Genomic DNA, 24,176 nt, shown 5'->3' with positions numbered 1-24,176 from the left:
ACTGTTTAAAATTGTAATCTTATATTTGTCAAGTACACATAGGTTCTTCAAAAAAAGTTTTGTTGATTGACTTTAAGAGAGCCTACTTGCAACATCACCCTCTGCTGATCACTGGCAGTACTTCAGAATCAGCATCATAAAGTTCCAGCGGATGTTCCTGGCTGAAGACATGACCTCATCAATCAACAACACAGCATGTCTCCCCACTTCAGCCCTCATTAGCTTTTATAGGAGCAATCCAAAGTATCCTGACCAACTGCATAGCCTTGGCAGAATGAATGAAAATAATCAGCTGAGTAAAGACTGCAAATAGCGCAGCAAATCACTGACTATCCTCTTTCCTTCCTACTGGAGATCACCAGCGCAGCGCTTGCAAAATCTTTAGCGTCACAAGACGCCCTAATCATTGTACGTTCCCAAACAAGCAAACACTTCTTCTTCTTCTTCATAGCCGTCAAAATGATAAACATGTTGAGGGTTTTAAATTGAGAGTGAATTGAGTAAACTAAATAATTATAGTAAAAAGTTATTATTAATTAATATAAGTTCAATAGGTGTATTAGGTTATCCATACTATCAAATACCTGAATAGTGAGTGGGTTTATGTGTTCTATTGAAATACTAAATGGCATACTTCTTCATTTCATTGGGACCTTAAGCTTTAAGGTATTTTTTCTTCCAATTTAAACCTTATTAGAAGTCAGTTTTGGATGTAAAATAGCACTCAACATATTTCGTAGAATATGATATAAAACCATCACACATGAAATACAATTGAGCACACAAACAACACATAGGGGAATCCAAAACACTGTCTGTTGAAGGCAGAGAGGCAACATCATGAAAAATAATATTTGTAAGTAAGTATATTTTAACAAAATGCATAAAAAAAATTAATGATCGCAGATTGCATTGTGTTTGTGTGAGTGTGTGTTACAGCTACTTTTAAATTATTTTTCTTACAAGCGTACTGATTTTTCCTCAAAGGTTAATTTTCTGCATTTTAGGAATGACACTGAGCAAACACAATAATGCATTACAATACTACAATCTGAGGCAATATTTTGAGGTACAGACAACATGAAGGATTCAGAAAAGCACATACCTCCACCAAGGCCAAACTGTTTAAATAGCTGAAATTGCCATAAGATGTCAATGGTGTTCACATAGTTTGTCTTTTCTAGTCTGATATGTTAAAATGAAGTTGAGTACATTGAGTGCACAGAAATGTATTGTATATAGATGTCAATATGGATTGAATCGTACAGATCTGATCAAAATATGTGTGTGTGTGGGAGGGGGGCCACAGAGAGCACCGATACAAACAAGTCGAAGATGGAGTGGAAGTGTTGAACTAAGTAATCGTTGCTGCCTGCATCTAACATATTATCTTGCTCCCTCTATCCATGTGTTACCTCCTCTCCTCCCTCCCTGTAGTACATCAAACAAAAGATATATATATAAAGTATAAACTGCTGCCTACCTCTCCTTTGAGGCCACAAAGAGGAAGAAAGGAGAGGAAGAAATGAAAGGAGGGAAGGGAGTGGGGGATTTATATTTTGCTGTACCTCACTATTCAGCCATTAGCTTTCTTCTTTCTAGGGAAATGCTACGCTTAAAGAAAATATCCTCCCCACAACTGAGCTATAAATTAAATTAAGCCATTGCATCAGTAGTGTGATTTGTGTAAACGCTGTAATTGTTCCCGTCCTTAATAGATTTTTAATAAAATAAAATAATTCTGGCGGGGAGGGTATTCCACCTTGTAATTATGATATATTTTCATCCAATCCAGTAGATAGTGAAAATGGGCAAAAGCTAACAAAATAGTTTTTTTATTTGGACGGTCCAAAGCCACAAAGCAGCTGTCGGTAATACTCTCTCATAATGGTGGGATCATACAAAAACTGGAGTAAAACAGAGCCAAATGGATTTGAAAGGAGAATTTGATGAGTTGAGGGAGAAACGCACTGCAATGTTTTCTTTCTTTTGTTAAAAAAATGTGGAGCAGGTTTGTGGCAAAACCGCAGCAGTACAGAGTTGGCTATGAGTGAGTAGACTGGAAAGGGTTAATGCATCAGCTGCTCACATATTGTAACATGTACATACACACAGACACATGTATACACACCTGTGCACAGAAAGCAGAAAAAGACACACACACTCACACACTTGCTCTCTCTGTTTCTCTCCCTCTCTTATCCTTCCCCATTTATGATGTTGGAAAATCCCCCAGACTTCCCTCCTCCTCCCCTACTCCCAGCCACCCCTCTCCCCTCCAATCCCTCTCTCCCAGCCCTCTCCTAGCCCTTCTGCCTTTCTCCAATCACTCCTCCTCTATTCTCAAGGACCTCCCAAGCCTTCTTTGTACCGCCTTCTGCCTCCTCCTCCTCCTCCTCCTCCTCCTCTACACTCTTTTCTGGTACCCTCCTTCATCTGTCTCCCCCTCCCTCCGTACCCAATCATGTACATTGGCTTCTCCCACCTCTTTCTAAAAGTAAACAGAGGAGAGAGGAGCAGAAGCATCATTGCCTTTCAGCACACATTAGATTCCTACAGTCCTTATGACATTGATGATGCTCAGTGTGTGCTAGAAGCCACAGTGCTGTGTGTGTGTGTGTGTGTGTGTCTGCGTGGTACTGGGTATCCCTTGCCTGCATCAACTGAAGTATAGACTCTGTTTGCTCGTTGCTGCCTCTAATAGAAGTGTAGAAGCGAGAAGGGAAGGAAAAAGAAGTGAAGACAGAGAGTGGTCAAGAGAGGTTGAGAGGTGAGAAGATAGACAGAGCGTCTCCATACGTGTCCCGTCTCCACATGCTGTGCTCTATGACGAACTCTGGCTGTGTGCTATTGTCCGGGTCTGGGATGTTACCCCATTCTATGCAATGCCCCCCTTCCTTCCTCTATCTGCCCCAGGTAAGAAAGCCCATATCTCACCTCCCACACACGCACCCCTTTCTGATCTCACTTTTCAATTGTGTCATTTTTCCTCCTTTACTCCTGCGGCTTTTTTTCTCTTTCTCAACACCTTTTCAATCTTTACATCAAAGCTTGATTCTCAGATGTACATCCTGTTTACTTAATTTCTATATATCTCTACATGATTCACCTCTTTGGGAACAGATTATTCACTTCTTATGAAAACTTTTACTAGCAGTGTCACATTTTTTTTACAGAACTTGTTGATGGTTAACAATCATTAAATTATGTGTCTCTCCACACTGGTATACTCTGAGTGGCATTGAAGCGATGAACATGTTGAACAGCTCTGTGTGTGTGTGCATGTGTGCGTGTGTGTGTGTGTGTGTCAGTGTGTGTATATTGGGCAGCAGGACGAGGGCAGATGTCTGCTCAGATATAAATTCAACAATAGAACCAAATGACTGCTGGCTTACCACTTCATTCAAACGGCTGTTTTTCTATCAATTATGCCTACGTTCCTCAATAATCACTCTTTGTGCCTCACTCTTTTTGCTTGTTGTAAAGATCTCAACTGGTGTGCCATTGCTCAATTACCAAATTACACACCACCACATTCCACCATACCTCTATGAGTATATGTTTTTTGTGTGTTTGTGCATGTGCTTGGTTTCACTGCTGGCAGCATGTGCTGTGGCAGGCGGCCTATTTTTCTCTGGACAGTTTGTTATTGTGGTCATATAAAATATGATAAGACTGGAGAGAGCTGACAAATAAAATATGGGCGGGCTGCAGTGAGCTAACCTGCCACGTCCAGACTCCAATTAGGCACCACACATCACCTTTACAGGGCAGCTCAGACCACCTGCCTCTAACACACATACACACATGGACACAGCATACACCAGCTGGGATCCACACAGAATCAGTTCCATGTGGTGACACAAACACCATGGGTCTTTTAGGGAGCAGTCTGTAATTCACTCGTAGTGTGTGTGTGTGTGTTAATTTGTTTTAGTAGCTTACAAACAGATAGGAAGACCCTATTACATGGAGCAAGGTTGTACTATATTGTTTTTTCAGATCTAGTTAGATTAGTTATCCAGAATTTATTTATCAAATAAAAATAAAACAAATTGAGAAAAGAAACAAAAAAACGTAAATGTGTCAACTCATGTTATAATAGTAGTACTCCGGAAGCAGAGGTGTGGGCTTTGGAATCAAAATGTCTGCACTGTGCAGACAGGAGGGTGCAATGTTTCATTAAAATGAAAGTCAGATTCTTTTTTAAATGCTGTAGTATTCAGATGTCTTGTTAAGATGTGCAGGTAGACCTCAACTGTAGTTCTCCCCCGACATGCTACAGATAAAGCTTCACAACTGCAGTTTGCAACATTTTATACTTCAAAGTGTGGGGGGGACTAGTCAAGACTATGACATGTAACAACAGTATCAAACCAGGGACATTGTGGTTGAATTGCTCTGATATTTATTTTTGCATTAAAGAATAAAGACATGACAATACAGTTGATGTGAGTTAAAATGAGGGATGGAGACTGAATATTTCATTTAAAAACATTCTTGATACTGTATCAAAGGAATTGGCACGAATTGGCTGAATTTGACTTCTGCCTAGGAGGTGTGTGTATGGCTTTCTACTTTGACACTGTGTTTAAACCCTCAATATGATCCCACTATTAGTCTATCCTGTCTTCCTCTATCCATCCCCTGTCTATTGGATTTCAGTGTCTCTCTTTTTCCATCACTCCCTGTGTCTCTCTTTCTCCTCCTTTTTCCATCGTCTTGGAATAAAAAATCCTGGTAAGTCAATACCATGTGCTAAATCTGCTTGTGCACGCTTCTCTGCTTCTCCCAAGGGAGGGTGGGGTTGGAGAAAGAAATCTTTACCAAGGCGTACCTAATAGTTAAACACTTCCAGTCTAGTGGATGGAACACATGAGGAATGTGGAGAAATAAAGCCAGACTCCTCACTTAACTCATTGCTCTTTTTCTCTTTTTCTCTTGTGTGCCACATGCTTTTATCCTTTGTCTTCTGATTTGTCTCTTGTAGAACATATATTGTTTGGTGCAGGAAGACACAATGTTTCTGAATCTCAGCACTCAGCTCTGCACACATAACGGATACATTTACCCCTTTCAAACCCTCAATAGTTTTACAGCATCAATATTTCATGACAAATACAAACAGAACAACATCAATTAAAACACAAAGAGAAGAGGTTTAAGCACCATGGACAGCACCTGCAGATGAAGCAAACACTATGCAAGAAACAAGCACTATGCAAGAAACAAGGGGTAGAAAAAGAAAGAAAGAAAGAAAGAAAGAACAGCAGGAAATTATCACACAAATGTGGAGAGAAGAATGGAAATAAAACTTTTGTTGTATATATTTATACCCCTCTCTCTTTCTCTCTCCAGCTAAGATCTAGTATATTTCTAGTACTGTATTAGTTTGCTTGTCTGTCTGTTTGGTAGTAAGGAAGTAAGTAGAGTAAGGAAGATTGTGCAAAACATTGCTGGACCTGGTGGAAGGATACAGTATCAGACACAAAAGAACACATTCAAGTTTGGGTGGGATCCGGATTTTCAACTTTATTTAAGTTATTATTCCGAGATAAGACACTTTAACTTTTTTCATTAATTTCTCAGATAATAGATTTAAATGGTAAATGGATTTGTATTTATATAGCGCTTTTCTAGTCTGATGAAGACCACTCAAAGCGCTTTACAGTAGGTAATTTTCACATTTACCCATTCACACACACATTCATACAGTGCATCTACTTGCAGCTCTTTGTTATTCTATGGGGGGCTATTGAGGGCTCAGCATCTTGCCCAAGGACACTTCGGCATGCAGATGGTTCAGACTGGGGATCGAACCGCCGACCTTCAGGTTGGAGGACGCCCACTCTACCCCTCAGCCTTTTACAGGTTGTAATTGGTGACTTTACATTTTAAAGTGCAAGTAAGAAATGCAGTGGTGCAGCAAAAACGTCATGTACTCTCTCTCACTCATCATCACACACACATTTACACTGCTCCACCACGATGGCACAAACATAGAAATGATGTGTGTGATTCCCTTCTCGCAATTCCCCTAATGGGAGAAAAAAAAAGTTAGAAATGGCTCAGAAATTATTATTATTATATTATTATTATTATAAATTTAAACATATTTATTGGAACACACACACACACACACACAGCTATTCACTCCATCCAGTGTGAAAGTGTGGTCTTTCAGAACAGCTATAAATACTTTTGCGTTTCAATGTTGCCAGAGACTGAACATGTTCCTGTGCACATCCTCATTATGCTGTAATGTTCGTGCTGGTTGATTTGTTGTTTATACCTCTGTTATTGCCATTTGCTTTACTCTTATTGATGAACAGCTGAAAAGATCATAGGCTCAACATGTCAGCTAAAGTAACATTTTTGAAATTTGCGTGTGATCTATAAAAAGACCAGGTGCAATGACGGAGATATAACAAAAAACTGAATGGAAAGTACAGGTTGGGCTTAGAGAGATGGAAGAAGTATGAGGGTCATAGCTTGACATGCCCAAGGTCTCAGGTAACGTGGAAGGTCAAGGTCTCTGAACAGCCACATAGCTGTACAGATAAAGGTTATCCAGACAAACCCGCTTGTTAGCACTGCAGTGATTTGACAGAATACAGTAAAGAAAGGGGTCACAGATCAAGTCTTTCTCCTTTGTATAAGGTTACACACTTATGGTAGGATTCCCACGTTTAGTTTGGTTTTTCTCACCAGTGCTGAATACCCCCTTTGAACTGTATACCACTGAATTTAAATTTGATTGTTAAGTATCATGTTAAGTTATTGTTAGCTACGTGTCGAAGGCCTTATCCTGGTCCCACACACACACACGCATGATAGATATTTGCACATTCCGTCTATCAAGCACGTCTCTCATCCCTCCTCATTGCCTCATCTTAATCAGCGTTAATTTCCTACATTGACACAAGAACAAAGTGTAAATTGAATCATTAGCGGAAAACAAATATCAATGCTAACTGACAGAGCTATTTATTGAGAGGCATTGTTGGCCCAAACGCCTCCAGTAGGTTCCCATTAACCCTCATTTGCATAGATTAGCATTGACAATTTTGAATTACAATTATTGCTACCCTGGCCACGTCGCTAACTACTTAGCGTAAGTAACAACTTGTGTGTGTGTGTGTGTGTGTGTGCGTGCGTGCGTGCGTGCGTGCGTGCGTGCGTGTGTATTCATGTGTGTGAAATCTGATAAACCCATTTGGCTTTGCCAAGCAGGGTCTTGAGCAGGCAGAGGTACAACTCAGCATTTTTGCCTCATGAAAAGGACATCAAATCCCTGACCCTGGCAACCCTGCACAGGCCACCTCTCTGATCTGGCAACCCCTTGAGGCTCGCCTATTGATCTGAGTGCTCAGGTATATTTAAACGATCACATGGTGCAAGGTTGAGGTTTAGGAAAAAACATACTTTGCTGGTAAAGGTTGTCACCGGTAGAAAAACAAGCACTTTTGTTTTTTATCTATGTATAAAATATTTGATTCTATGTAATATCTAACAATAATATGGAACACATTGTACAAACTGACATTTTTATCTGATGATACTGTTACATGAAAGGTCAAGTTATTACAGATCATCAAGTTCATGGTGCGGCCAAAGATAGAGGGTGAGGGGATCACGTAATTACAATTCATCATCCGGTAGCCATGTATATGTGTATAAGTGTTTGCACCACTCAAAGTGAAAAGGCAGATAGATATTACAGATAAAAAGCCTACACATCAGTGAAAATAGCTTTTAAAACAAAAAAAAGGGCTGCATGTATGTTTAAAGTCAAGACAATTCAGAAATAATAACTGTGCCAGAGGGCTGAATAGTGATTGTGAAGCAGGGTGAATTCCTAACGCATGTGTGAATATTCCCCGATGAGGGTCTGAGTGGCTGGTGGCAAGAGCTTCCCCAGAGGGATCTACACTGTATGAAATCACATGCTGTTATAGAGCCGTACAACATAAACACATGGATTATATTCAGTATTCAGGACACTGAGTCATACCAGCAGCTAAACTAAAACTCCATGAAAGGAGTAGGCTGCAATTATTTCACAATTTCAAGATGCAAAGATTAATTTTATACATTTTCATGTGTACAGTGCCATCATAAAAAGGAAGTGTACAATAATAATACTTACTTTAACAGCACATTTCCGCCAGAAGAATCACACACTGTATTTCTTGATATGTAAGCAAATGTTGCACTCGCTATGAAAATAGGGCACCAGCTTATATCGGATGATAAAGTCATGAATTCTAGATTCAATGGATCTCTATTCCCTACTCCAAAAGACACAAATGCAAAAAACAGATACAAATGTATTAGATGTATTGACTTAGATATTCAAGGAAGGGAATATTTACAAGGATGATAACTCAGGAAAAAGGCTAAATTTAATGAACTAACAACATGGATTAATCAGTCACTTAATCAATCAATCAATGAGCTGAGAACTACATGGAGGAATAAAATATTAATAATCACTGATGATGATGCAGATGTATAATGAAATAAATACCGTAGAAAATAATTCCAATAAATTGGTTCTAATTACACCAGCCTCCAGATATTGTTTCATCTGTATTAGTCCTATGAATGTGTTTTTTTCCACAAACACACCGAGATGCATTGGCTCCAACATGCATTAACTTTAACACACACATATACTTCCATGCTTTTCTAAGAGGTGGGTGGTCCGTATCCTGCATCTTCCCATAGTTAATTAGAGAAGCAGCACTTAAGAGTAAATGAGATTATATTAATTGAATTCATCTGATAATATTAGACCATCGCCTCACTCCTAGTCCAATGCTGAAACAGCAATTCGATCAGACCAAGGGACACCATAGACAGATTGGTTGTCAGTGTGTGTGCACTGTAAAAAAATACACACCCTCATTATTTTAAATCTACAAATTTTGATAAAAACATGAATAAATCGGTCCTTACTTTGAACATCTCCCGATGGATCGTCATCATCCCTTCTCCTCTACTTTCCCTGCAGAGTCTTACTGTATGGCGATATCAAAGACAGAGCTTCTTTGATGATATAAACATTTGATTTCCTCACTACAATAATTGCATAGATACATAAAGAGACCCTCATAAAGGGACAGATGTAAAGTAGTTGATCATGTGCTCAAAGAGGTAACATAGCTTACATAACTATATGGCATTGCACTGACCTGTAGCTACTTATTACACCACAAATTTTTTTTAAATTACATTTTTGTAAAACGACGCATTATAAAAATGTAGGGAACATTTCAAAAAAATATAATGCCAAGTTACAGTGTTGGGGAAAAAAACATGTATCAAGTGTCCATCAAAAAATTGGTCCCCAGGGTGCTCGTAATGTGTACTTGATCTCTGTTCCTGGTCAATCCACCCATTCACTGCCAGCTCAGCTCATCCACATCTTTGTAGTTCTTTTTTGCATTTTTTTGACTACAGCCTCTGTGTGTGTGTGAGTGCTTGTGTGTGTGCGTGTGTGAGAGAGAGAGAGTGTGGGGGCCTTTTCCAGCATGAACGCTGAACTTGACAGGATCAGAAGACCTCATGGGTGGACGTAATAACACTCCTGTGGCATCATCCACGTGTCCGCAAGCCCCGACATTCATATTCTACTCGAAACAAGTCATTTCCCCTGTGTTTCAATTCTAAAAGTCCACCAGAAGTGGCTATGGTAGCGGACGTTAGCTTTTCGGAAAACATCAGTGGACATTTAGGCTAAAAACACAGTGTAGATGACCTAGTTTCGAGTTAAATATGAATGTCGAGGCTTGCGGACACATGGATGTCACCACAGGAGCCGTATGGAGGCATGTTATGGTTTTTCTGTTATTTTATTACGTCTGAAGAAGAGGAGACCATTTGCTTCAATTGTATTGGATTCTTCTCTGACACAGTTTTCCCCTGAGACTCCAGAAGTGTTTTGTGGAAACTAGTGCTGTCAAACGATTAAAATATTTAATCACGATTAATCGCATTTATGTCATAGTTAACATGCGATTAATCGCAAATTTTGATCTGTTCTAAATGTCCCTTCATTTATTTTTTTTCCAGAATTTTTTTTTCGTTTTAATGCTTTTATCAACATGGAAAAGTGGATTTGCTTGCTTTATGCAAATGTTTTATTTTATTGAAAAACAACATTGCCAAACAGGGTGGTACAGAATAAAATTGTAAAGTGCACATTTCAGGTAAACAAGAACTCAGCCTATAGTGCCATGGCTTAATATTTTCTTTTTTTCAAGTTTGCTGTGAACATAGCAGTCAGGCCTCTTATATCAGAAACAATGAACCGTAACAGTTAGGTTACCAACAAAAAAGGTAAGCCTAATACTTCTTTGCTTTCAGCCAGCTTCTCAAACAGACAAGCAACAAAATAACAAACAAACAAAATACACACGCAAGTGTTGGCCTACTTTGAAATAAATTAAACACAGAACTTTGTAGGGCTATTTGAGTCCTCCCCATATTTGTGGAAAATGTATAAAATAAGAAGTACCCTATTTTGAAATAAATAAAAACATATAGCTGCAGCCTAACAGTGTAACGGACTGGGTTTATGTTTATGTTTGGTTTTGACGTATGTTCAGTAAAACACTGTGTTGAAGGAGCGTTCTGATATCCTGAGGCTCAGTGAAGGGGTCGGGGTGGACCAATAGGATGGGGTTGTTTGGGGATGTCAGGCCCTCATTGGCTAGTTTTGTTGTGGATCAGGGATCAATGAGGAAGTGAAGTGTTGTTGTGTGCGAGTGACAAAGTAAGAGCGAGAAGTGCACATGTTTGTGTAGAGTATAATAAAAGTCACTAAACCACGAAGAAGTTCCGTGTCCTGTGGGACGCTACAATAGCTTAAAAATATATATTTTAGTTGGCGAAATATTAAAACAAAAAGCGAGAGCAGGTCAGACTGGATGCGAACACAGCTACTGAAGCTGCAACTGCAGCTCTGCGTTAATCTCGCGTTAAAAAAATTGACGGCGTTAAAATGTGTTTGTGTTAACGCCGTTAATAATGCGTTTTACTGACAGCACTAGTGGAAACTAATCTATTAATGAACAAGGATAACCAGATCCTTGTTGGATATCAAGGATGAACTCCACCCAACCATAAACTATTCATTTCAGACAGGAAACAAAAACAACGGACAGCGGTTTTCTAAACTGCATCCAACATGACAATAGATACATAACTAACAATATGATTAACAGCAGGCACGTGCACAGATAGACCCCTAGTGGTGCTCAAGCACCTGCCCTTTTGCCCTGGATGAGAAAAGTGCCCCTTCTGCTGGAGCCCAATTTTTCTTCATTCATTTATATTTAAGAATAAAAATTACTCTCTCTGTCATCAATTCCCCCCAAATTGATTTTGATATCTGACGGGGCATTCATTGAGTTCTTGTGAGAATTTCGCCCCGACATGCTCCGCGGCGCTCACAAGCCCCTACCTCCTCCTCCTCCTCCACTTAGTGCTCATGCAGTGCTGAACGCCAGGCCAAACGGCTGCAGCCAACTCTTCTCTGACCCGCAGCATCAGAAAAACAGGTAATGACGTTGTGTGTGCAATCCCCCAACATTGTTTGGTGATATATTAACCACCACATTAGCGCCGCGGAAAACATTACATCGCAACTGGTCCGACATTTCCTAAAAAATAAACAAACAAAAAACTCACGAAACCCTTGATTTCACAGCCTTGTCCAGCTATTTACTGACGTTTGTCATGTTTAATGAAGAGAGAGAGGGAGAGAGATGCAGACAGGCAGGCAGAGAATTTAAAGGCAGTTTTACAGTTCTACAAGTTAGACATGTTCACTGGTTTTGTTTAATTTAAAATCGTAATTATTGAAATGAACGGTAGGTCTAAAGTTGAGCTACATGACAGTCTGGTGAGGTATATTGTGGTATATTATTAGTGTAATGCTGCTTATGCTTCAACTCTGTCAGGAAGCAGTAAAAACAAATGTGTGTGTACTGTGTTGTCAGCTTTATAGAGATTATGTAAGTCACTTTTGATTATTATGCACAAAATTGATTTATCTCATTTACGAAATTTGCGTGTGGCTGAAGTATTCCCCAAGTTCTGATTCAATGCATTGTTTCAGTTGTCGGCTTTTTCTACCTGTAGATAGATATAAAAGCATTAAGGAGTGGAGAAATGGGATCAGACAGTGGATTACTGCTCTTGAAAAAATCAAGCAGCACTTTGTCACAGATATCCACATGACAAGCATGGTAAGGTGGACCAATTACAAAAAAAAGGCACTCCAGACTTCATTTGATGTATCAGATGTAAAGGCAGTGGAAGCCAGAGAGCGAGAGAAGCAGACAAACAGAGAAATACTGACCAGGTTAATAGATATCACAGTGTGTCTCGCAAGGCAGGGACTAGCATTCCGAGGTGATAATGAAAGTAACTCAAGTAACAACCGTGGTAACTTTCTGGAACTCATGAATCTATTTTCCCGCTATGACAGTGTGCTGAAGATGCATACAGAAAATATTGGAAGAGTGAAAGTCACCAAGAAAAAGCTCCAGGTGTCACTGCTGTCAAACAGAAGCCAAAATGACCTGATCAGAGCACTGGATACTTACATCAGGAGGGAGATCCAAAGAGAAATCCAAGAAGTTGAAATGTACTCTATTCTCTTGGATGAGACCACCGATGTTTCCAACAAAGAACAGGTGTCATTTGTAGTGCGATATCTACATCAAAAGCAAATAAAGGAGTGATTTATCGAAGTTTGCAACATTGATACAACAGGCCAGGAGCTGGAGAATACTGTAGTCTTCTTTCTACAGAAGAATGGTCTGGAGCTGAAAAACATGTATGGCCAGGGCTACGAAGGAGCAGCCAACATGAGTGGCTTGTACAAAGGTCTTCAAGCCAGAATACACTCAATGAGAAGGCCCTCTATGTGCACTGCAAAGTACGCTGCCTGAACGTGGTCCTGCTGGAAGCCTCAAAGTCAAATAAGCACTAAGCTAATTGCTGGGGAATTTCACAAAATACAAGCACTGAGGTCTGAGGAGAAGTTTGCCGAGATATTTCAAGGTACGTCAGAGACGGCAGAGGCTCTCAACATTTCTTTACCTACTGTTGTGCCTGGTCAGGAGAGGAAACAGAAAGTGCCAGTGCGTTTCCAACACAGCACAACTGCATCGCAAGTAAGTGATGAGATTGACTGTGGAGTCATACTACAGGTCGAATGTGTACTACACATGTATTGATACCTTGACTGTTAAGCTCAACAGGAGATTCCAGGGGAGCATCACTGGAAGACCAACTTGCACAATCACACGGTCCTTCTACTCTCTAACAGTGTCTGCCAACTGGACAAGCAGCCCAAACCCAGAGGCAGAGGAAAATTTCCATGTTCATTTCGACTTCTATGAGGAAAATGAGGACCAGCTGAAGGCAGAGCTAAGGTGTTCCACTCCAGCTTTCCCTCGAACAACCTGCAATAAATCCTTGCCATTGTGGAGAAGAACACTGGCCAGTTCATCTTTCCAACATTTGTGAAGATGGTAAGGATCTATGCAACACTGCCAGTGACAACAGCTTCAGTGGAAAGATCCTTTTCACAACTGAAGATAATAAAGAACAAGTTCAGGAGACTCTGTGGGGAAGAAAGACTCTCCGATCTTCTCCTGCTTGCCATTGAGCAGGACATTGAAATAAATCACATTGAAGTAATACAAATCTTCCAAGAGAGGGCACCAAGGAGGATGCTCCTGTGAAGATCCTTTAATTTATTCAGAGCAGAGTTTTGATAAGTTTTAAGTTAGAATATTTTTTGATTATTTAACATATCCTGTTTTTTATGCACCTGCCCCCAAAATGTCTGTGCACGTGCCTGATTAACAGGATAATTCAGTCGGCACTTGTCGATAGGCTCAACAAGCGATAAGGTAGAGGCACTTTCCTCTGACTGAAAACTAAAACCACATTCCATTCTGTACTGAAAACCAGATAATTTATTGAATATCTGAAGCTAAATGAGAAACATTTTCAATCTGTCGGTATTTTGGTTAATATTGTTTCCTAACTGCTTTGTAATTTTCTACACTCGATGAACTCTAAGCCTTAATGGAGGCTAAATTGAGAATTAAGAGGCCTCCGTTGTATTTTATTTCGTCTTAGAAAAGTCAACTTTAATTTCAATTCTGCCATATGTACAGGACATATAAGTAGACAGAACATAAGTAAACAAGATATTAATAAACAAAAACGTAGTAAATAGTACAGCATAGTATGCAGTCAAAAGGCACACAGTGGGTAGGAATTGAGTAGTGCAACCAGATAAGTGCAAATTTAGATTGAGGAAAGTGAAGTAATGTCAAGCTGCATGTTAGGAATACTTGACCACACTGTTGTCAGTGTATACATTTTTTTTTTCTCAATATGAGCCAGCTCGCAGCCTTAGATCCTCTTTTTTGTGATATTGCTTTCCTTCTTTTTATTAGCATTTATTTGCTTAAATCATTTAATGAATAATAAATAAAAGCAATAAGAAGACGGCGTCACATTAAGGTTGTTTTCTTATGTCTTTTGATTCTTAGTTGTTTTTATTTGTGCAAATGCATTTTTGTGATGCTTCTGAGTCCTTTCCTGTGTCAGCTTTTTCTGTTAAACAACTTTGTTAACCCTGTTATTATTATTATCTTCATTATAATATTGATCCATCAATGATTCTCTAGTTATAATTACTTTACTACGTTTGTCTAATTGCATTGCTATGTTGCTTTATTTGTTGATCTGCCACAATGAATGTTTATTGGGTCATGGTAGAGATGGAATATGCGACCTTATGAGCTTGATTAGGTTACACAATTTAACAGTATAATCCTATTTTTTTTAAGTGAAGATCACAGTGTGGCCTTACCCAAAGACCTGTCTGACCCCTAGAATTTATAATTTAAAGCAGTGCTACAAAAGCTTCGGGCATCTTCTCTCTCTTTTTCTCTGTTACGCTTTCTTTCACACTTACTTCTTACATCTTTTTTTTCTTCTTGAGTCTTTCCATTTATGTTCGGCCCTTTAAAATTATTAAAAATTATTCTATTTAAGTAACTTTCTTGCTCCAGGACCGCATTTCCTGCATGAGCTGCACATGACGGCTGTGCCTCAAATCTGCTGTGAATCATGGTCGTCTGTTGTTCAAACAGGCAGTGTGTCTATATGCAAGACCTCAACTCTGCACATGAGCAGCCTGGCACACAGGCTGAGCTGGGGTCTCATTTATAACTGTTGCGTACGCACAAAACGGCCCTGAAACGTGCATACACCACTTCTCACGCCAACGTTGGGATTTATAAAAACAAACTTGACGGGAGAATTTGCGTATTTCCACGCAAACTCTGACCCATGCGTGCGAACGTTGTGGAGACAGGAAAGTGGCGATGCAGACATGAGGTGGTGAAAATAAATGTCTTCCACATTTATTTATTTCATTCCCTCATTTCTGTTGCTTATGTTAATGAGAAAGGCGGGCCTAACCGCAGTCTCATGCAGGATTGGTCACATGAGTGTAATGATCCAGCCCTTCTACTTCTGCCTTTCGATGCTGACTGGTGTCCAGTAGCTGTTTGCAGTGTTGAGCCGGTTCACACTTAAAATGAACTAGTTCAAGTTCAGAGGGTTAGTTTAGGTTATTTTTTATTGGGATGATTAAGGTGTCAATTATCCTGACTGTGAGCTTCACGTCTCGTGTTGTACTGAGCACAAGGAGCGAGCAGAGAGGAGGAAACAGAATCTCCATCTCGGTACAAACCAGCTGCAGCTTCTGCTCTGCGCATGAAGCAGCTGATCTCTGAGCAGATGTGACCAGAGAAACTTTCTGTTTTCACTGTTTCCACTGTTCTACAAAGTCACTCAGCAGCTGCTTCGCGGTGACGATCTCAATTCTCAGTCGCTGCTTCTGTCTCTCAGCGAATGTGTTGCGCTGTGAGGGGCGGAGCCCCGAGGGCTGTGTGTGAGTGTGTGTGTATAGCTCAGTTGACCAATCCTGCTCGAGACTGAGTTTGGGACCGCCTACCTCATTTACATATGGACAATTAAATATTGAAATAAATAAAAGTTGGAATAAATGTGGGAATAAGTTTAACGCATTGACTAATTTACTTCTGTATTTATGTCCACATGTATTAATTTATTTCTTTATCTATTTCCACATTTATTTATTTCAACATTTATATACAACTCTTGGAGAAACCAAAGAAATTATGTTATCAGCAGACAACCATGGTCTACGTTCCTGTCGAGGAAGTCTACAGCACAGCGGCACTCATTCAAACTAACTCCATTGAATCTATTCTGCTATTAATTACTGGCTTGATATCATTACCAGATTTATAATATGTTATTTAGACTCACTCACACACAATTCATAGATTAGTTGCCAACATTATCACTGCAAAATCCCACTTCAACATATTTTCTGCCATTATCACCCAAATGACCACCTTTCCATTCCATTGCTAAAAATCAATGTGGTCCATTTATTACATACTCCGTGTACTGATATTATGTAAACCTGGTTGTTGCCTTTGTGTTTCTTCGGAGTAGAGAACAGATCCACTGAATAGAGAATTCCTGACCTCATAAACTGAGACTATTTATTTAATTAGATTATATATATTTGCTTACAAGTTTCAGCCAGTCTATATCTTTCTGTAACAATGCTCCACAAATCGAGTTAGAGCCTCCAGGTACAGTTAACGCATTGGCAAGGCAGTGGAACTTGACTGCCTTATTTCAAATGGTGCATGCAGATGACAACTTAAGTCCTGCTGAGTCAGGACCCCAGCAGTCAGCCTGTTGTCTTAAGCATTTGCTCCATTGCTGGGGATGTGAACGCAAAAGAACGCGTTCATTGAACACGTTCACTTTTATGAGAACGATGAACGCAACTCAATGACAAATAATGAATTTGAACAGTGAACACGTTCATATTGTAGTGTCCTCGCTTATAGACGACAGGAAACTTCTCTCTTTATGTGTCACGACACACTTCTTGTTCATAATTCCAACACTCTTATCATCCACCACGTATTCTTCACTCCCATTCCTCATTCACCCTTGACACGCCATCTCATCAGCCAATGAGAGCCTGCCATACCACAAAACCCTACAGCCATTGGCCTAGAACTGTCACGTGCCCCACCCATGCCTGTTCACTGACCCTCAGGACATTTCAATACTTTCTCCTCAGGTGAGACACTGTCTAGATCGAATGCTTGATACATGTCGTTGCTCAGTGCCCGTAAAATGTCCGCGATGTAGCCTAACCTTAACCAACTAACTCGACTTCGCACTACGTTACCCATGATTCATCGCAGACAAATGTAGACCAAACAAGCAACATATCTTCTTTTCTGGCCAGTGTCTCGGCTCCGAGCCGTGGTTGGGAGCCTAGCTCACGGGTTATTTAGGCTCTCTGTCTGGCCGGTAACCAGCCGTCCGAACCGCTCCGTGAACAAGGAGGAGGAGACGTTTCTTTACTTGGAATGCGGCCACTTTATTTCTCGGATATACAGCAGGAGCAACAATTGCATCACCTGTAGGTGCTCGTTCACTTCTCGTTATACACACACTGTGATCGTCTTTTCCCACAATACCCAGGTGCACTACGTCACACACTAAAAACTTTTCTTAAAGGGGTAGGCCATACCTGCAACACAACAGCTCTCGTTCCTCATATAAAAATGGCAAGAGAAAGCAGAGACGCAGACTCAGGGACTACATCCGATGCATCTTATTATTATCTGAGGGATTTTTACACACTGTCTGATAAAGATTCCGACAGTAAAGGCAAGGGGAATGATGGATAAGGTTTTCTTTAACAAGTTAAGTCCTTCATTCTCACTTTCCACCTTAAAACTATGAAATGAACTGAACTATGAACTCGTTCAGAATTTAAATGGTGAACTATGAACATGAACTATTCATGTTTACTTGTATGAACTGAACATTGAACTAGTTCATGAGAGGTGTGAACTTGTACAACACTGGTAACATGTGTACATGTGCACCTTTTCTGGTTTTAAGTATGTTCACAGCTGCACTTTTCCGTTAGACAGCAGCAGGAGGGAGACGCAGCATATATTATTCAGCTTGCTTTTTTACCTCATCTAGCATCTTGGTGTTGGTGGGCTGCCAAGCACTGAAAGCTACTGTTCTGACTTTACCCACAGGACAAACATATGTTTGCATACACGTACACTGGTTTTTATGAGTCCCACTTTAACAGTTTGTGATTGAAGGTGTAGGAAGTAGCACAGATTGAATTGCCTATTGTGTTCCATGCATGTTTGTCTTCATAACAAGCTAGGCAGAGTTTACACACACACACACAAGCCTGTCCCTGGCTCGCCCTGCTCCGAATCACTCACACAGAGAAACAGACAGTGAACCAGAGATGAGAGCCCACTAACAAGAGCAAGGTGGTAAGTCGAATTTGTTTAAGAGCAAAAGCAACAAAAAGTGTGAACACGGTTTACACTATGGCTTACCGCTGCAAAATGATTTCTTCCGCTCTTTAGGATCAGGATCAGAAAAAGACGTATCTTGAAAGAGTGTCCTCCCTCCCCAGTTTGACATTAAACACCAACACTAATCAGAAGCTATTAGGATCCATCCAGTGCTTAAAGTATACTCAACATCTTTGCCACAAACATACAAGCATATATATAGCACACACACACACACAGCAGTAACACTGCTTTTGATGATTTATGTATTTTGCAGAAATCATAAAAACATGAACACTTGAACGCTTGCTTATTAATGCAGTTATCCATGCACCTCATCATGTCACAGCTGTTGGATCAGGAGACGCAGTCAATGTTCTCATCAAACATTATTTTTCCTATCTCTGCATTCAGTCTGTCTCTCCATCCCTAGATCTTCTTTCCTGTCACTTTCAACTGTGAGTTCTCCTCACGCTTACTCCTCCGTCTACCTTATTAACTACCATCTCCTCCCATTATAATGTCCATTTTCTCAGACATCACTTATTGCAATGTCTTCCAGAAAATTGTATTGCCTCATGTGATTTCTTGCCAGTCAATATTTCCAACCAGAGAAGAAGAAAGATCAGGACTGTGGTTAAGACTCCAGATAGGTGCTAGACAAGTAATTCACAAAGTAGACACAAACCATGCAGCGTTTATACCTATATGATATCATAGTGCTCTAGATAATGTTACATGCATAATTTTCAATGGATACCTACCCCCACCAAAATTAATCTTGATTTTGTCATATAAAAATATAAAAAATGGTTCATAATGCTTGTTCTGAATGTCTGTAGGTCGTACAATGTGAAATAACATTATTGTAATAAGATCATATTGTTAATTAAAATAAACAACTGCTTTTCCCTCCCGCAAATCAGAAAAGGGTCTATTAAAATTTGCAACAAATATACAGTTAAAAACACGATTTACACTAAAACCTGTTGGCTGTTTGTAGGGTAACGAGGTGCGATGCCATCCCCTACCAAAAAATAATAACCTGTCAATTTTGCCATCTCCCCAGCCCCTATGAGAGAGAGTGCTGCGTGTGCAGAAAGATACACGTGTGTGCTGATGAGCATCCTATTGTTAATGCTGCAAAATAAAATAGGATCTGCAGATTATTTTAAAAGTTAATTCAGAGGACAGTGCTCTTTGCCTCACTCCTTCTTTCTTCCACACAAATACACTAACAGTCTGTCAAAGTCGGATTAAACATCAGTAGCACAAGGATAAATTAAGCTTGTGTCAGTAGTTAGGATTCAGCATGAACTCGGTAGATTTGGTGAAAATTCCTCTATGCGTTGTTAAGTTTATTGCCCACTGACCCACACACACACACACACAGGCTGTGGATACACAATACTCTGCTGCTTGCAGTGTAATGAAGCATGAATAAGAACCTTTTCGAGTGAACAAACTCCTCTCATATTTTGACAATTATTCTATACACAGAAGTAGTCTATAGTCTTATTAAACAACAAAATATGACAACTAAGTTATATTGACTATTTGAGCTTAAGTTTTCTTCAAATTTGCCCAAGATTTATTTATTCAGAATTATTCTGGTAAAAAAAATCCAAAAGCCTTAAAAAACAGTCTGCATAAAATATAAAGTTGCATTTACTGGTTACTTTATCAGCGTTATAAAAAGCCAAATTTAGTAACTGGATAAAATGGAATTCAAGTGTACAATTAACATGCTTGGTGTTGGTGGTGTGTCTGTGAGTGTGCGTGTGTGTGTGCTATTTTATTGTTTTAACATCATTAAACTACAAACTTGAAAAGTGTTATGCCGATTTAAATGTTTGTTTTTGTGATAAAACATCCTTATTATTCAGTTTTCTCAGTGCCTTTGCACAAAAATGTTTACTACCATAGATTTAATTTGGTTGATGAAATCAATGAAGAGCCAGAAGAGTAACCTCAGATGTAGCTATGCAACACACAGTTGTGATACACGGGTCGACCAATGAATTGCAGGTTCTCAAAGTTACAGATAACTTGCATGAAAAGGTTGTGATAACACCCTCCATTTTCTCTCTCTATGAAACACCATTATTAATTTAATTTAATACAAGTGCATGGCTACCAATGCTTCATATTTTGGTGTCTAAGTGCATCTTGCCATGTTCGAAAACATTACTGACAAAAGACAGCAAAAGTGCCATTCACACACACACACACACACACACACACACACACAGTAGACAGAGGTTAATTTGGCAGCTTGGCTGGTTGAGCAAGAAATTTACATTCACCCCGTAAATTTTAAGTATTTCGACACTTTAAGAAATTATATAAACTGCTTCATATTCCAGGTCCAGTCACTAGTGTTTGGAATTAAGCTGCAGGGCTTTGCTCTGATTCAGCTACAAGAACATTAGTTGGCTTCTACAGTTAATGTAAGATAACTTCCGGGGTTTGAGGTCAGGGCACCAGTCAAGTTCTAACACAACAATAATGCTTTAGAATGGACTTGGCTTTGTACATTCATCTTTAAAAATATGGTAAAATTCTGTTGAAAAGTGAAAGATTTGGAGACATACAATGAAAGATGAAAAGGAGATGAAGGCAGACAAAGTATAAGGTGTCTGAAAGAAATGCAGAGTAAAGGCCAATTTATGCTTGTACTTATTTTTTAAAACGGATAGATAAGACCGCCCTATCCGCCGTGGAGCGCCCTCTCCGAGCGCCTCGGAGAGCTTTTCGTACACGTCTGATTTTTCTAACTGTCCGTCTTCATGTCGGAGAGCCCACGGACAGCTCTTGGCTGTGATTGGTCCGCGAACGACATCATTTCCCTACGACGTCATTTCCCTACGACGTCATTTCCGGACCTCAAACTTCCTGTTTCCTTCCCTGTGTCACATCAAACCCAAACACAACTACGATTCTAAGATTAATGTGACGTGTGTGTTAAGCCAGCGAAGTTGTCCGGCTGACGGTGGCTCGTTAGAGCACTGACGGCATGTGTGCACGGTCACATACGGTTATAACGAGCTTTCAAAACGGCGCTAGGCTAGCCACTAGGGATGAGCGAGTACAGCATTATCTGTATCTGTATCTGTTAACCATATGAATTATCCGTATCCGTACTCGGAGTGGGCGGGATTTAACCCGGAAGTGGGCTGGTTCAACATAACTTTCTTTTTTAACTTGATTTTTTAATTTTTATTTTTTTTAAATTAATTTCCACACCAGGTGTGTGTGTGTGTGTGTGTGTGTGTGTGTGTGTGTGAGTGAGATGCGAAGGACGTTCACTGTCTCCCGGAGAAACGAACACTCTGCGCCCCCAGCACAGAAAGACGCGAACCACATTCGCCCACAAGTCATACAGACTGGTCCTGCCATTTTCACCTTACACTAACACCTAAAGTTTAGTGCAGTGTAATTGTTTGCCGTGATATTTAAATGCCAGTGTGATAATAAATGACAATTTCAAACCATACAAACTGTCATGTTGTACTGTATTTAATAGAGGTTTACTTTACTGTAAAGTAGGTGTAAATGTAAAGTGAAAACAACAAAACCAGTCACCATGACCCGCGAACAAATACAACCCACGTCCCTCCACACCAAAAACACAGAGCGCTCATCTCTCCGGGAGACAGTGAACGTCCCTCGCTACATCTGCAGCGCTCCTCTACTGAGCCAATGCAGGTCTCGTGAAAAATGTTCCAAAGACTCGTACCCGAAGACCCAGTCGGGAAATTAACGAATCATTTCTGCTTCCTTGACTGAGCCTATGGAACAGTCCCGATGCGCAGTGAACCTGAGTGACTGAGAGACAGAGAGCTGTTCTGGGAGTGAGTGAGCAGAGCCGTGTGTGACGGGAGGAGCGCTGTGACGCTGTGTGAGGATTTTCATTCAGTACGAGCACAGATAATGACTCCGATTACTCGTATAATAATCGTACTCGGCAAAAGTGCTTTATCCGTACCGGATACTCGTTTCAGCCGAGTATCCGGCTCATCTCTACTAGCCACCATGCTAACTGCGGTGGTAACAGTGCAAAAACCCGCCGTCACGACTTTAATTCCACTTCTATCATGACACTGTTTCTATAATACCGTCAGGTTAGAAGCAAACACTGGGTAGTAGTAGTTAGTGCCAGGAGTCCTGCTGACTGTGTGTGGAAGCTGGGGGGGAGCTAGCTCCGTGTAGCTGCTAGCTCCGTCTAGCTTCAAGCTACAAGCTGTGGAATCAGCAACACAGTTCGGAAACAAGACCGGGGAACCGCTGCGCTAAGAAAGGATAAGATCAGCATCTTGACCCGCTGGGTGTCACTTTATTTGGTTCTGTTAGTTGCCATGGTTCAGTGTGTGGGAGGCAGAGATAAACAGACACACGTGGACTTCTTCTTCCCAAATGGGGTAGGCTTCTCTGAGCTCGTCTTCCGTTGCGCCACCTATGGGTTTGGCGGTGAATATTTTTCGACGTACAGTGGTCGGACAAGTAAAAATCAAAAAGACTCTTTGTCCCTCGTGGAGCCCTCTCCGAGAAACGGATACGTAGAAGCATATAAGAGCCTTAAAGAATGATGTTGGGCAGCAAGAGATGCTGGAGAGGGGAAAAGAAAAGAAAAAATAATTAATAATAGACCGATGAAACAGGAGAAGAATAAGTGGAGATGATTTGAGAGGCATGGCTCGTACTGGCAACAGACTTCCCTCCCTTTATCTCTCCCAGTGCTACTCTCCATGGCCCAGTGGTGACATGGCATTAAATAGACTGCCCACAGCAAAACAAACTACCTCAATTAATTCCTCTGACTCGGCCCTGGCCTTTCTCTAACTCTCACAGCCTCGGGTGGATGAGTGTGTGATGTAAGCTTTTGTCCACTCTTTTTGTCTCCCCACTGGGTGCATAAACCAATGGTGACTGCTCCAACATGATCTACTCTTATTCATCATCTCATTGGTTTCTATTCTATTCAATAGATATATTACCCCTGTGTTACCATTTATCTACTCTTTATCTGCCGTCTGTAGTATCATGCATCCATGTTAGGTCTACATGTGTCAGTACCACTGTGGTGTATTTTCATTACAATGAATTATGAGAGCATTCGCCTTTTCACCAAATCAGAAAACAGACCAGTGGTCCAGGCCAGATTTGTAGTAAGTGCAGAACAGATGCCATCACCTAGAGCAGGGCTGGGCATTGTACGGCCCCCGGGTCAATTCCGGCCCGTTGGCTGTCCGTGACCGGCCCGCGCGAGGTTGATTGGAAATTACAAAGTAAACATTTTTTTCTAATTTTACCTCATGCATGGACTTCAGCTGCAGTGCTTTTATTTTGAAGTGTTTTATTCCGGTAATGACGCAGCACGTAAATCAAATACGTGCGCATCATTGAATCAAGTGTACGAGCAGTCACAACTCACAAGACGACTCTAGCCCTCGAAAATGTCTGCTCACGCTAAAAAAAGAAAGGTAGACCCCGAATGCAGGGTTTTCAACAAAAAAAGGACTGCTAAGTATTGATTTACTGAAGTCGGAGGTAAAGCCGTGTGTTTAGTTTGCGGAGAGCAGATCGCCGCTTCACACATCCAGGGATGCAGCAACCAGGACCAGCGTTGTGATATCTCACAAAATAGCTAAAAACAGTAAGCCATTCTCGGAGGGGGAGTTT

At 40.4% G+C, this 24,176-nt stretch overlaps 1 protein-coding gene across 1 annotated transcript in view; it reads left to right on the top strand.

Annotated features, from left to right (window-relative positions):
- LOC133028348 (RNA binding protein fox-1 homolog 3-like) overlaps positions 1 to 24,176 on the top strand; it is a 216,707-nt gene that overhangs the window by 43,594 nt on the left and 148,937 nt on the right. The window lies entirely within an intron of this gene.

Source organism: Limanda limanda, chromosome 21 (assembly GCF_963576545.1).
Source record: "Limanda limanda chromosome 21, fLimLim1.1, whole genome shotgun sequence".
Classification (NCBI taxonomy): domain Eukaryota; kingdom Metazoa; phylum Chordata; class Actinopteri; order Pleuronectiformes; family Pleuronectidae; genus Limanda; species Limanda limanda.
Note: the sequence above shows the minus strand (reverse complement) of the source record. Positions and strands in the feature narration are given on the sequence as shown.